Source organism: Mustela nigripes, chromosome 11, assembly GCF_022355385.1.
Source record: "Mustela nigripes isolate SB6536 chromosome 11, MUSNIG.SB6536, whole genome shotgun sequence".
Classification (NCBI taxonomy): domain Eukaryota; kingdom Metazoa; phylum Chordata; class Mammalia; order Carnivora; family Mustelidae; genus Mustela; species Mustela nigripes.
The window spans coordinates 16,570,476-16,584,388 of record NC_081567.1 but is presented as its reverse complement, the minus strand read 5'-3'; the positions used below and the strand labels follow the sequence as shown (position 1 = coordinate 16,584,388).

General features: G+C 46.0%; 1 long non-coding RNA gene across 3 annotated transcripts; it reads right to left on the bottom strand.

Moving 5' to 3' along the window:
• Positions 1–1,715: 1,715 nt before the first annotated feature.
• On the bottom strand, positions 1,716–13,865 carry LOC132026740 (uncharacterized). 3 transcript variants are annotated; one of them, XR_009406980.1, is made up of 3 exons: positions 13,539–13,865; positions 12,008–12,179; positions 1,716–8,272 (listed from the first exon to the last, which is right to left on the bottom strand). It is a non-coding gene; the product is annotated as an uncharacterized LOC132026740 (long non-coding RNA). The 3 variants fall into 3 exon arrangements; XR_009406981.1 differs by having other exon boundaries at positions 1,716–6,777; XR_009406979.1 differs by having other exon boundaries at positions 13,573–13,865.
• Positions 13,866–13,913: the final 48 nt, after the last annotated feature.

Below are 13,913 nucleotides of genomic sequence, written 5' to 3'. Positions count from 1 at the left end.
CCCGACTCTCTCTCTCTCTTTCTTACAAATAAATAAATCTTAAAAAAAATCAAAATAAAGTAAAATGGTATATTATACTTGGATTAGTGATAACTTTCAATATGTGATTTTAATATTTTTATAATATGCACATGTGTAAAATAATTGAGCATTGCCTACCTATCAGAAAAAAAAAACAGAGCAGTAGCTAAGGTCTAAGAAATACGCAACAGCATATTTTTTCTTTTTTTTTTTTTTTTAAGATTTTATTTATTTATTTGACAGAGAGAGAGAGATCACAAGTAGGCAAAGAGGCAGGCAGAGGGAGAAAGGGAAGCAGGCTCCTCGCTGAGCAGAGAGCCCTGGATGCGGGGCTAAATCCCAGGACCCTGGGATCATGACCTGAGCTGAAGGCAGACGTTTAACCAACTGAGCCACCCCGTATCCCCATAGAGAAGATCATATTAAGAAAACTTCAGTCAGTTAAAGAGGGGGTGTTGAAGACAAAAACAGCTAAGATTTTTCAGAGAACAAAGGGTATGGAAAAAGATCCTGAAGAACTAAAGCATCAATCTTGTTCTGTTGTCTTCTGCAGAAGCTGTTCAATTAGCATCTTGTTTCATCTCCTGGGACAGACACTGCCCACAGTCAGCAACTTCTAAGAGAACTGCTAAGAATCCTCAGTGTGAGGTCCCCTAATGAACTAGATGCCCAGTACTCAGGAGAAAGTGATGTGTGTCTTAGCTGGGAAATATAAGCCCTGGGATCAACAACTTGGGAATTTATTTCTGTGTCACTTATCTGTTAAAAGTCCTTTTTGTAGAGGCTCATAGGCAGTTTTTTCTTGATCCTTTTCCAGAAGACCAAATCTCCAGGTATCAGATCATGCTGCTTAGGCGGGTGTTTTGACAATATAGCTTGTTCTTATTGGTGATAAGTCTGGAGGTATTATATAAGTCCCTGCAGAAATTAGTCCTATAAGCTTACAGTGGGATCAGTCTAGGATTGAAGTAATTCCCAGATGCCCGCAACAGTTAGCGCAGACGGAAATAACTTGTGGATCCTACAGGGGATTGATCTTGTGGTACAGTGGCTTGGGGTTTCTGAGAATTTTGATAATCCTGAGTTTTCGTATTTCTTTAGTTCTCTTATTTTTGCCAAAGATGGTAGATGATACAAAAAATTTATTTTCCAAAAAAAAAATTTATTTTCCAAGTCAATTAAGAAAATAACGGTACGAGGGAAATATGTGTTTCTGTTAGCAGAGAGATAAACTGAAACCCCTTCTTGGGAATTTTAAATTTTCAAGTCATTTTTCTCCACCAGGATGTGTTAGCTCTCTGGCAAGAGAAAGTCTCAATCTGTCCTGGAGTAAACAAAAATAACCAGAATATACTCATGATTCATTTGGAGTTGTTCACATGGCCTGGAGGCTTTGGTTCCTGTCCATGTCCTACCTTTATAGCATTGCAGGGATAGGTCATTGGCAGTCAGGATATGCGTTGGAAACATCCTCTGCATTACCCTGAAAGTCGCCACCACTCATGTTCGTTCAATGTTGTCAATTTATCTCTGCTGTGTCGGCAATATCAAGGAGCATTCTTGCTAAACTCCACTTTGACTATGCTTACCTCTTCGATAGCAACGAAACATCTAAAAGTTCTTAATGTGCTGTCCATTTTAGAGGGAGAAGTCAGGAAATCTCTGTTTCTTTCTAAAATTTTAATCACTTTTATTTGGAAATAATAATAGAGCCACAAGTAATTCCAGTAATTCCAGTGCTGAACATTTATCCAAAGAAATGATAACTATCCTGATGGTAACATCTAACATCATCACAGTACTGGGTCACAATCAGGAAAGTGCTACTGGGACAATCCACAGACAATTCCGATTTCATCTGTTTTACGTGCATTCATTTGTGTTTATGTGCATACTGAATTTTATCACATTATCACCATCGAGATACAGAATGTTGCTTCACCACAAAGATCCATCGTATTATCTTTTAAAAAAAATTTTTTTTAAAGATTTTATTTGACAGAGAGAGAAAGAGAGAGAGATCACAAGTAGGCAGGCAGAGAAAGAGGGGGAAGGAGGCTCCCTGCTGAGCAGAGAGCCCGATGTGGGGCTTGATCCCACTACTCTGTTTTCCATCTCCATGATTTTGGCGTTTCTAGAACGCCAAATGTTATATAAATGGAATCATACATTATGGAACATATTGTGATTGGCTTTTTTCATTCAGTATAACTCCCCTGAGGTCTAAGTTCTTGCATGTTTCAATAGTTTGTTCCTTTTTATTGCTGAGGGGTATGATAACCAATGGCTGAGAAGCCTAACAAAAGATGGTAAGGCGGGGTGCCTGGGTGGCTGAGTTGGTTGGGCGACTGCCTTTGGCTCAGGTCATGATCCTGGAGTCCTGGGATGGAGTCCTGCATCGGACTCAGCGGGGAGTCTGCTTCTCCCTCTGACCCATCCCCTTCTCATGCTCTCTCTCATTCTCTCTCTCCAATAAATAAATAAAATCTTTTTAAAAAAGAGAGAGAGAGATGGTAAGGCAAGCCAAAAATTAACAATAGCAGAAACCTGTTACCACTGCTACCTACAGTGGTGGAACAAAGCGTTACCAGATCCCAGGGCCAGGGTTATCTGGAGAAGCTGGAATTATGGCTAGCCTCTCCCGTGGGACCTGACCCCATGTGGAAGCTAGAGTCATCACAGAGGAAGCTACATGACATGGTGATGGGAATGAGGGTGGAGGAGGTGCTGGGAGAGAAACCCCCTGGCTTCTTCCTTCATCTGCTTTACAGGCTCCCTCCATCGCTTTCCACTGCTTGAACCGGAAGCCAGCTGACATGGCTGCCTGAGTTGTGCAGCCTGTAGTGATCAACCGGCCAAAAAACTGAGCACATCAGAGGACGATGAGAAGTGGATCTGACGGCAAACAGGCCCAGAACCCCCATAATAGCATATACAAGTGTTCAATTTTACACTGATTTTCTATTGAAAATAGAAAATTGAACTGATGTTCAATTTTACACTGATTTTCTAAGTTAGAACTTCTATTTCTGATGCACCTTAAAGTCATGAGTTAACCTGAAAGTGTAACCCAGTAGCAGTATAAATATGTTTTTTTACCCTCCATCAGCTTGCAGGATGGGGGAGGATAATGAATTTCCCATCTGAACTGATTTAATATCTGGGATGAGCTTCTAAGGACAAATCCAAGATTGTGGCTTGGAATTCTAAAATCCAAGGCTGTGTGGAATTTTTTGTTTTTTTCTTTCTTTTTTAAATTATTAATTATGGCAAAATACACATACGATAAATCTTATGGCTTAGCATTTTAGCCATTTTTAAGCGTATAGGACACTTCTAAGGTGTTGTTCAGTTGTGTTAAGTGCATTCACCTTGTGCAACCATCACAACCATTCAGCTCCAGAACATTTTTCATCTTGCAAAACTGAACCTCTGTCGTTAAATAATGACTCCCCATTCTCCTTTCCCCGCAGCCCCTGGAAACCACCATTCTATTTTCTGTCTATGAATTTCACTGTTTTAGTGCCCCATAACAGTAGAATCATACAGTGTTTGTCTTTTTGTGATTGGCTTATTTCACTTAGCATCATGTCCTCATATTATAGAGCATCTGTCAGAATTGTCTTTTTTTTTTTTTAAAGAGGGCGGAGAGGGAAGCAGGCTCCCTACTGAGCAGAGAGCCCGATGCGGGACTCGATTCCAGGACCCTGAGATCATGACCTGAGCCTAAGGCAGAGGCCTCACCCACTGAGCCACCCAGACGCCAAGAATTTCCTCCCTTTTTAAGGCTGAATAATATTTCATTGTATGTAGATACCATATTTTGTCTACCCTGATATTCATCTGTTAATAGGCACATGGGTTGCTTCTATTTTCTGGCTCTTGTAACTATGCTGCTATGAATAGCTCTTTGAGACTCTGCTCTCAATTCTTTTGGGTATACAACCAGAAGTGGAATTGCTGGATCATACGGTAGGTCTAGTTTTAACTTTTTGAAGAGCCACCATACGGGACGCCCAGGTGGCTCAGTTGTTGGGTGTCTGCCTTCAGCTTGGGTCATGATCCCAGGGTCCTGGGATTGAGCCCCGCATCGGGCTCTCTGCTCAGTGGGGAGTCTGCTTCCCCCTCTCCCACTTGCCCTGCTTGTGTTCCCTCTCTGGCTGTGTCTCCTCTCTCTGTCAAATAAATAAATGAAATCTTTAAAAAAAAAAAAAAAAGAGCCACCATATTATTTTTCATATGGCTGCACAAATTTATATTCCTACCAGCAGTTTACAAGGCTAGTTTTGCTGTATCTTTGCCAATACTTGCTATCCACCCCCCTTTTAGAGTAGCCAGCATAATAGATTAAAAAGTGGTAACTAATTTTGGTTCTGATTTGCATTCCCCTAATGATTAGTAATGTTGAGCATCTTTTCATGTGTTGTTGGTTATTTGTATATCTTCTTTGGGGGATGCAGGGGGAGGGGCAGAGGGAAAGGGCGAAGCAGATACCCCACTGAGGGAGCCCAGTACGGAGCTTGATCCCAGGACCTTGGGATCATGACTGGAGCTGAAGGCAGCCACTTAACCAACTGAGCCACCCAGGCGCCCCTATTTAAGGGCTTTGTCTACTTTTTAATCAGGTTAATTTTTGGTTGTTGCTGTTGTTAGTGTAGGATTTCTTTATATATTCCAGATATTAACTCTTTAGCAGATACTGGATTGGCAAATATTTCCTCCCATTTCACGAGTTGTCTCTTCACTCTGTTGATTGTGTCCCTTGATGCACAGAAATTTTAAATTTTATGTAGTCCGGTTTATCTATTTTTGTTTGTTTGTTTGTGGTTTTGGTGTCATATTCAAGAAATTATTGCCAAATCCAACATCATGAGGATTTTCCCCTATGTTTTCTTCTAAGACTATAATTTCAGGTCTTATGTTTAATTCTTCCATGCATTTTGAATGATCTTTTGTATATGGGTTAAGGTAAAGGTTTATCTTCATTCTTTTGCATGTGGAGATCCTGTTTTCCCAACATTTGTTGAAAAGTCTAGCTTTCCCCCATTGAATGATGTTGGTATCCTTGCTGAAAATCATTTGACCATATGTTTGAGGGTTTATTTCTGGACTCTCTGTTCTATTCCATTGGTGTAAATGTCTGTCTTGTGCCAGTTGGCACTCTGTTTTAATCACTATAGCTTTGTAATACATTTTGAAACAAGAAAGTGTGAGATCTTCAATTTTGTTATTTTTCTTTTTTTTAAGATTTTATTTTATTTATTTGTCAGAGAGAGAGAGAAGTAAGAGAGTATAAGCAGGGGGAGCAGCAGGCAGGGGAAGCAGACTCCCTGCTGAGCAAGGATCCCAATGCAGGACTTGATCCCAGGACCCTGGGATCATGACCTGCGCTGAAGGCAGATGCTTTTAGCAGACTGAGCCCCCCACCCCAGGCATCCCTAATTTTGTTCTTTTTCAAAATAATTTTGGGTATTCAGGGTTCATTGAGATTCCATATGAATTATAGGATGGATTATCATATTTCTGCAAAAATCACTGTTGGGCTTTAGGTGGATTTGGGTAGTATCAACATCTGAACAATATTAATTCTTCCAACTCATAAACATGGCCATCTTCCTTAAACCTTCCTTTCAGCAACGTCTTATAGTTTTCAGTGTATGAGCCCTTTGTCTCCTTGATTAAGCATATTCCTAAGTATTTTATTATTTTTGATGTTATTGTAAATGGAATGGTTTTCCTTAATTTCATTTTCATATTGCTCGTTGTTAGCATATGGAAAGAACTGATTTTTATGTGTCCATTTTGATTCCTACAACTTTGTTGAATTCCTTTATTAGTCTTAGGGTCCGTGATCAAAGGAACAAGACTGATAGAAAGCGAAGGTCAAGCAAAACTTCATTTCGCGCCAAGCATCAAGAATCAAACTGACCGGTCAGGGCTACCTCTTACGAAAAGGCGAGGACGATGATCCCGACAAGGTCACTCCCAAGAAGGCCGCTCCGCAGGAGGCCGCTCCCCGGTTGGAGCCGCTCCCAAGAAGAGGCTACTCCAGACAAGGCCGCTCCCGAAGACGAAGAGGCAATGATGACAGCAACAATGACAAGGAGAACCACCCCGATGACACAGATCTGTTCCCCAGGACTCTTCTCTCACAAGGCTGCCACCCAGAGGAGGCCACGCTGCAAAGGCCGCTCATGGGTCAGGGTGGCGAGGCATTTTGCGGCCAGGCTGCTGGCAGCTAGGAGCCATTGGGTACCAGGGCCACTGGCCTCTTGGGACCGCTGGCCTCTTGGGGCCACTGGCATCTCGGGGCTGCAGGCGTCGGGATTGCGGACAGCTGGACCGCTGGTGTCTTAGGACCGCTGAGTTTGAGGCTGCAGGTGCAGACAGCTGGACTGCTGAGGTCTCGGGACCGCCGGAGAGGGGACCTCCGGAGGTGGTACCGCAGGCGGCTCGAAACTGCAGGCGGCTGAAGGCTGCAGGCGGCTGGAGGGCGGAGCGGGACCCCCGGATGAAGGCTGCAGGCGGCTGGAGGGCGGAGCGGGACCCCCCCCCCCCAGGCGGCTGGAAGCTGCAGGCGGAGGCTCAGGGCCGCTGAGTCGAGACGTCCGGAGGTGGTACCGCAGGCCGCTGGAGGCTGCGGCTCAGGGCCGCCAGAGGCGGGACCGCAGGCGGCGGTTCCAGCTCTTACAGGAGCTGTCACAGCTCCTCCACTCCGCGGACTCTCCCTCCGGCTCCCGCCACAGCTCTCCTCCCCTGCGGGCCGCACAGCAACCTTTATGCGGTTGGTTGAGCCCCGCCCCTACACAGGTGGCCAATCGGATCTCAAGTCACCCTAGTGGATATACACGCACCCCACCGATTGGACATCTCCACCCGGCCTGCCCCGCCCCTACATCCGGGGTCCACAAGCAAGTTCCTCTGGGAGGGGCAGGCCCTTACAGTGGGCAATGTAAAAAGACATAGTAATGGGCAACAATGGTTATTAGGAGCTTAACTTTTTTCAAAAATAAGGAATCTTTTCAAAAATAACCCAGGAGAACCTGGGTGGCTCAGTCCTTAAGTGTCTGCCTTCAGCTCAGGTCATGATCCTGTGTCCTGGCATTGAGCCCCGCATTAGGCTCTCTGCTCAGAGGGAAGCCTGCTTCTCCCTCTCCCACTCCCCCTACTTGTATTCCCGCTCTCACTGTCTCTCTATCTGTGTCAAATAAATAAATAAAATCTTAAAAAAAAAAAACAAGAGTATAACTAAAAAGCACCAAAGAATTCTAAAATTTTTATGACATCACGAAAGACCCTGAGTAGCCAAAACAATGAGGAAGAGCAACAAAGTGGGAGGTATCACAATTTCAGATTCCAAGCTATACTACAAAGTTATAGTAATCCAAAGAGTATGATGCTGGCACAAAAATAGACACATAAATCGATGGAACAAAAAAGACTCTAGAAATTAACCCACACTTATATGGTCAATTAATCTACAACAAAGGCAGCAAGAATATACAACAGGGAAAGGAAGTCTCTTCAGTTACTGGTGCTGGGGGAACTGGACAACTACATGCAAAACCGGACCACTGTCTTACATCGTACACAAAAATAAACTCAAAATGGATTAAAGACTTAAATGTGAGACCTGAAACCACAAAATTTCTTAAAAAAAACTCATAACGAGTAATCTCTTAGACATCAGCCTTAGCAACATTTTTCTAGATATGTCTCTTCAAGCAAGGAGAACAGAGACAAAAATAATCTATTGAGACTACACTAAAATAAAAAGCTTTAGCATAGCAGAGGAACCTATCAACAAAACAAAAAGGTGGGAAGCGTGGGTGGCTCAGATCTGATCTCCAGTCCTGGGATGGAGCCCCACATCAGGCTTCCAGCTCAGTGGGGAGTCTGCTTCTCCCCCTCCCTCTGCCTCTCCCCCTGCTTGTGCTCTCTCTGTCTCTCTTTCTCAAATGAATGAATAAAATCTTAAAAAAAAAAAAAAAGGGCAACTTACTAAATACAAGAAGACATTTGTAAATGACATATCCAATAAGGGAACCATTTTCTGAAATATATACAGAACTTACACAACACCAAAAAACACAATCTGGGGGCACCTGAGTGGCTCAGTGGGTTAAGGCTTCTGCCTTCGGCTCGGGTCATGATCCTGGGGTCCTGGGATCGAGCCCCACGTTGGGATCTCTGCTCCTGCTTCCCTTCCTCTCTCTCTCTCTGCCTGCCTCTGTCTGCTTGTGATCTCTGTCTGTCAAATGAATAAATGAAATCTTAAAAAAAAAAACACAACACAATCTGATTTTAAAATGGGCAGAGGATCGGAACAGACATTTTTCCAAAGAAGACATAGAGATGGCCAACAGAATCATGAAAAGATGCTCAACATCACTAGTCATCAGGGAAATGCAAATCAAAACCACAATGAGATATCACACCATACTAGTTAGAATGGTTAGTATCAAAAACACAAGAAAGAAAAAAAAAAAAAAAAACAGGTGTTGGCAAGGATGTGGAGAAGAGAGAACCCGGGGTCCAGTCATTGCAAATGTAAACTGGTGCAGTCACTGTGGAAAACAGTATGGAGGAGAAGAGAAGCAGTACATAATCCAGGAACTCCACCACTGAGTATTTACTCAAAGAAAATGAAAATACTAATTCAAAAAGATACATGTACCCCTATGTTTATTCAAGCATTATTTTTTAAAGATATTTTATTTATTTATTTGACAGAGAGACAGAGATCACAAGTAGGCAGAGAGGCAGGCAGAGAGAGAGGGGGAAGCAGGCTCCCTGCTGAGCAGAGAGTGAGATGCGGGGAGCCTGTTGCAGGGCCTGATCCCAGGACCCTGAGATCATGACCTGAGCTGAAGGCCACCCAGGTAACCCTGAAGCCTTATTTACAATAGCCAAGATATGGAAACAACCCAAGTGTCCTTTGGATAAACAGATTAAGATTTGGCACATATACACAATGGAATATTAGCCATAAAAAGGAAAGAAATCCTGCCATTTGTGACAAGCATGGGCCTCGAAGGTGTTAGGCTAAGTGAAATAATTTAGAGAAAGAGAAATACCATATGATTTCGCTTATATGTGGAATCTAAACAAACAAGCAAACAAACAAACAAAAAACCACCTCACAGAAGCAGAACAGATTGGTGGCTGAAAGAGGCAGGGGGTTGGGGTGGGGGAAATGGGTACAAACCTCTAATTACAAGACAAATAAGTTCTGAGATATAATGTACAACATGGTGACTAAAAACAATTTAGGTAAATAATATATGAAAACCATGATAATTTACTTAACTTTTAAAATCAATACAAAAGGGGTGCCTAGGTGGCACAGTCAGTTAAGCTCCAACTCGTTTTTGTTTTTTTTTTTTTAAGATTTATTTATTTATTCTAAACAGAGAGAGAAGGAACACAAGCAGGAAGGGCAGAGGGTGAGGGAGAGAAAAATCCCAAGCAAAGCACAGAGCCTGGCCTGGGACTCAATCCCAACAACCCTGAGATGACAACCCAGCTGAAACCAAGAGTTGGAAGCCCAACTGACTGTACCACCCAGGCACCCCTAAGTGTCTGACTCTTGATCTCAGCTCAGGACTTGATCTGAGGGTCATGAGTTCAAGTCCTGCCTTGGGTTCCACCCTCAGTATGGAGCCTAGTTAAAAAAATCAACATAAAAAATAAGAAGGCTTAAATCATGAGAAAACTAATTGGTGTAAGATCGGGGTTAGTTTTACACTCATCAAAATATTATTTTTACATGGCAAATTAAAATTTAAAGACATTGGATTATGCCAAAAACTCTTATCTTAGAACTAAGGCCTTTTTGGGGTGCCCGGGTGGCTCAGTGGGTTAGGATTCTGCCTTCGGCTCAGGTCATAATCTCAGGGTCCTCGGATCTTTTTTTAAAAAGATTTTATTTATTTATTTATCTCTAAGAGAAAGAGAGAGAGAGAGAGGGCACGAGCAGGGGAGGGACAGAGGGAGACGCAGGCTCCCCACTGAGCAAAGAGACTGATGTGAGACTTGATCCCAGGACCCTAGGATCATGATCTGAGCCAAAGGCAGACACTTAACTTATTGAGCCACCAAGGCATCCACCCCCGACCTTTTTTTTTTCTTAACGTAGGCTCCACATGGGATACCTGGGTGGCTCAGTCAGTTAAACATCTGTCTTTGGCTCAGGTCACGATCGCAGGGTCCTAGGATCCAGCCCTACATAGGGCTCCCTGCTCAGTGGGGAGCCTGTTTCTTCCTCTCCCTTTGCTCCTCCCCATGCTTGTTTTCTCACTCTCTCTCCCTCTTTCTTTCTCTCATAAATAAATAAAATCTTGAAAAAAAAAAAAAAACCACAACAGAAAAATATTGACTGGTCTAAAAAAACAGTAGGCTCCACACCCAATGTGGGGCTTGAACTCACAACCGTGAGATCAAGAGTAACACGTTCCACCAACTGACCCAGCCAGGTACCGCATAAAATAAACTTTCTCTTTTTTTTTTTATTAAGATTTTATTTATTTAATTGACAGAGATCACAAGTAGGCAGAGAGGCAGGCAGGGAGAGAGGAGGAAGCAGGCTTTCTGCAGAGCAGAGATCCCAGGATTCTGGGATCATGACCTGAGCCGAAGGCAGAGGCTTTCACCCACTGAGCCACCCAGGTGCCCTAATAATCTCTCTTTTAAACAAACGAGACAAATAACCTCTTCATGGGGGTTTCTTCCTTTTTTTTTTTTTTTTGTTCTGAGGTCCCTCTCAAATAAAGTCCTGTTAGGGACCACTGCAGTCCTAACTTGTCCCTAGTGAGATGATGTCAGAAAGGTAAGGATACAAGTTAGTGTGACTGTGAGAAGGAAGCAGAAATTTGGCCCAGTTTTCGTTGAGACAAGGATCCACAAGGATGGTGCTGTGCAGCCCTGTATTTGCAGAACTTGGCCAAAGGCCAATTATCATTGACAGGGGCCAGAAAAAAATGTCCTGATTCTGGGCAGAAGAAACGAAACTAAGCAGTTCCCAGGGACATAGACAAAGTTAAGGAAGAAGTCCTTATAGCAGTTTAAAATGGCAATCTGCGGGGCGCCTGGGTGGCTCAGTCGGGGAAGCATCTGCCTTTGGCTCAGGTCATGATCCCAGGGTCCCGGGATCAAGCCTCAGCAGGGAGCCTGCTTCTAACTTCTTCCTCTCCCCTTCCCCCCACCTCAGTGTGTGCTCTCTGCTATTTCTCTCTCAAATAAATAAAATCATAAATAAATAAATAAAATAGCAATCTGAGGCAACGTTTATCCAAAAGACACTGGTCTGCGGATACCTTTTAAATCCCATAGCCTCTAAGGCTGGTTGTAGTACAGACTTATTGGACCCTGGTTGATAGGGTGCTTTTCTGGTTTATCCTGGTAACAAAGGACACTCAAGCATGCTAACTGGTTATACGACCCCTAAGTGGTTGCCATCTCCAGCTTCTTAGAGGGACATCACTAGAGTTTGAGCAGTAACAGATTTGTGATACCCTCAGACACCCAGGGCTGCACACCTGTCCTTTCCCTAGAAATGCGTCCTCTTACAGACAAATGGCATTCAAAGCACTGAACAAGAGGACAGATCAGAGGAGCAGGTGTAAAAAGCCAGAAAACAATTTTACTACGGAAAAATAAAAATCTAATTGGAAAACCATAAAACCAAAGGGGACCTTATTGTAAGGAAAACAAAATAATCCCAACACCGAAGGGTCTTAACAAAATATCAGAGCTCAGAGCTCAGGGCGCCTGGGTGGCTCAGTGGGTTAAGCCTCTGCCTTCGGCTAAGGTCATGATCCCAGGGTCCTGGGATCGAGCCCCGCATCGGGCTCTCTGCTCAGCAGGGAGCCTGCTTCCTCCTCTCTCTCTCTGCCTGCCTCTCTGCCTACTTGTGATCTCTGTCTGTCAAATAAATAAATAAAATCTTAAAAAAAAATATCAGAGCTCACATATAGTGAGAACTTACCTCCCAGCCATGGGCAGGATGGCAACACAAAACAGTCAGACATACAAAAGGTCTCAGATGTGCACATTATTACTAGAGTTGAGGGTCCCGGTCCAAAGCAGTGAGGGCTTCAGCTGAATCTCTGTGGATTCTCCATTTCTGGCCGTCCAGCCAAGGATCTGTGGGAGCCCACCTGCAGTTGGACAAGGGAAATAGCACAGCATTGGGAACCCATCACGGACATCTCAGCAAGAATGTGGCCTTACCAGAGGATTTGCACTCGGGTTAGATGATTTTCGAGGAGGGCTTGAGAAGGGAGATTTGCTCCGGGTTGGATATTGGTAGGAAGTGGGGATAATTCTTTTTAGTTATCTTAATAATTTTAATCTAGGCATTAGGAGGAATCGACCAGGGATTGAAGCTGCTCTTGCGTAAAGAAGCAGCAGTTACTCAAACTGGGAGGCGGGTAGAGGTTACCTTTGGTCATTTTTGTGGTTTGGGCGATGTTCTTGTTTTTGTGTTCAGACATGATTATGAAATGGTCTTTCTCTGCACCCATCAGAGAGCGCCTCCGTCTGGGGCTGGTGCTCAGCAGCAGACCACCACAGCCTGGCTGATCATGCCAGGCCGGCCCCTAGCGTCAGCAGCGCTTCCAGAGCGAGTGCCAACGCGCTCCCAGCAGCCACGGCGTGCTTTTCTCTTTTCCACCAGTTACACTCGGAAAATTAGACTTGGGAACCCCTTTTGGTGAAACACGAGCTCTCTGGGTCACCGCAGGCCCCGTTACTCCGCAAGATCTCACGACGCCCCACCCCACTCACTCACTTGCTCTCCCAACTAACCCCCTGGCATTGAAATCTGTGCCCCTCACTAAGCAAAACACAAACCCAGCCCAGGGAACGGTGAATTGCCGAGGATCACCCGGTGAGCTGGGGGCAGGTTGGAAATTACCGCTCGATTCAACGTTTCCTCCCCGCGGGGCGCCTGGGTGGCCCCGGGGGTTAAAGCGTCTGCCTTGGGCTCAGGTCAGGAGCTCAGGTCCTGGGATCGAGCCCCTCCCAGGGAGCCTGCTTCTCCCCGTCTGCCTGTCTCCCTCTCCGCCTACTTGCGGTCTCTGCCCGATAAATACACAAACCACGTCCTCCCAGCAAACCCCGCAGTAGGCACGGAGATCCCGTTGCATTTCTGCAGCCCCCGTCGGATGAAACACTTCCCCGCACGCGTTCCGCTCAATAACGCGCTCCCACCCCGCCCCGCACGCCCCCACCCCCGCGCGCCCCCACCCCGGACTGGGGGTCTCGCCATCTGAACTGGGACTCTAAGACCTGTGCTCGGCACGCGGCAGCCACGCGTGCCCTTCGTTCCGCTCCCCGGGACCAGCGGGCGGGTCGCCGCCGGGGCTCTGGGTGCGCGCCCTCCGCTCGGCCGGGAGCCCCCTCCCCGCCCCCCTGCGGCCCGGGCTTCTCAGCTTCGGCTCTGCAGCGCCTCCTCCGGGACGCCCTCCCTGACCACCTCCCCGACTCACGCCCGCGTGCCCTCGCCCTGCGGTCACCTCCTCTAGGAGGCCCCTCACTTCGGGCTCTTACACACTGTCCCTGGCGCTCCGAGCCAAGCTCTCCTCGGCCTGTCCAAAGCGCACGCATGGGAGGCGGGAAACCTCGGCCTGCACACCCGCGAAGCTCCCTGAGAGCAAAGACCCAACCAACCGCCCGGCGGAGACCTCGCTTTCCACGCAGGCCGTGGCGGGGCGCGTCCACCAACCAGGGCCCGGGAGTCGCCGAAGGAGCGCACCCCGCGGCCACCCCACCCGGCCAAAGGCGACGCGCGGCCTCTCAGCGCGGCCCCAGGCCACCGCGCATGCTCCGCACCGCCGGCGCGCGGGGGCGGGGCGGGTCCTCGGCGCGCCTGCGCAGCTGCTCGGCCCGGG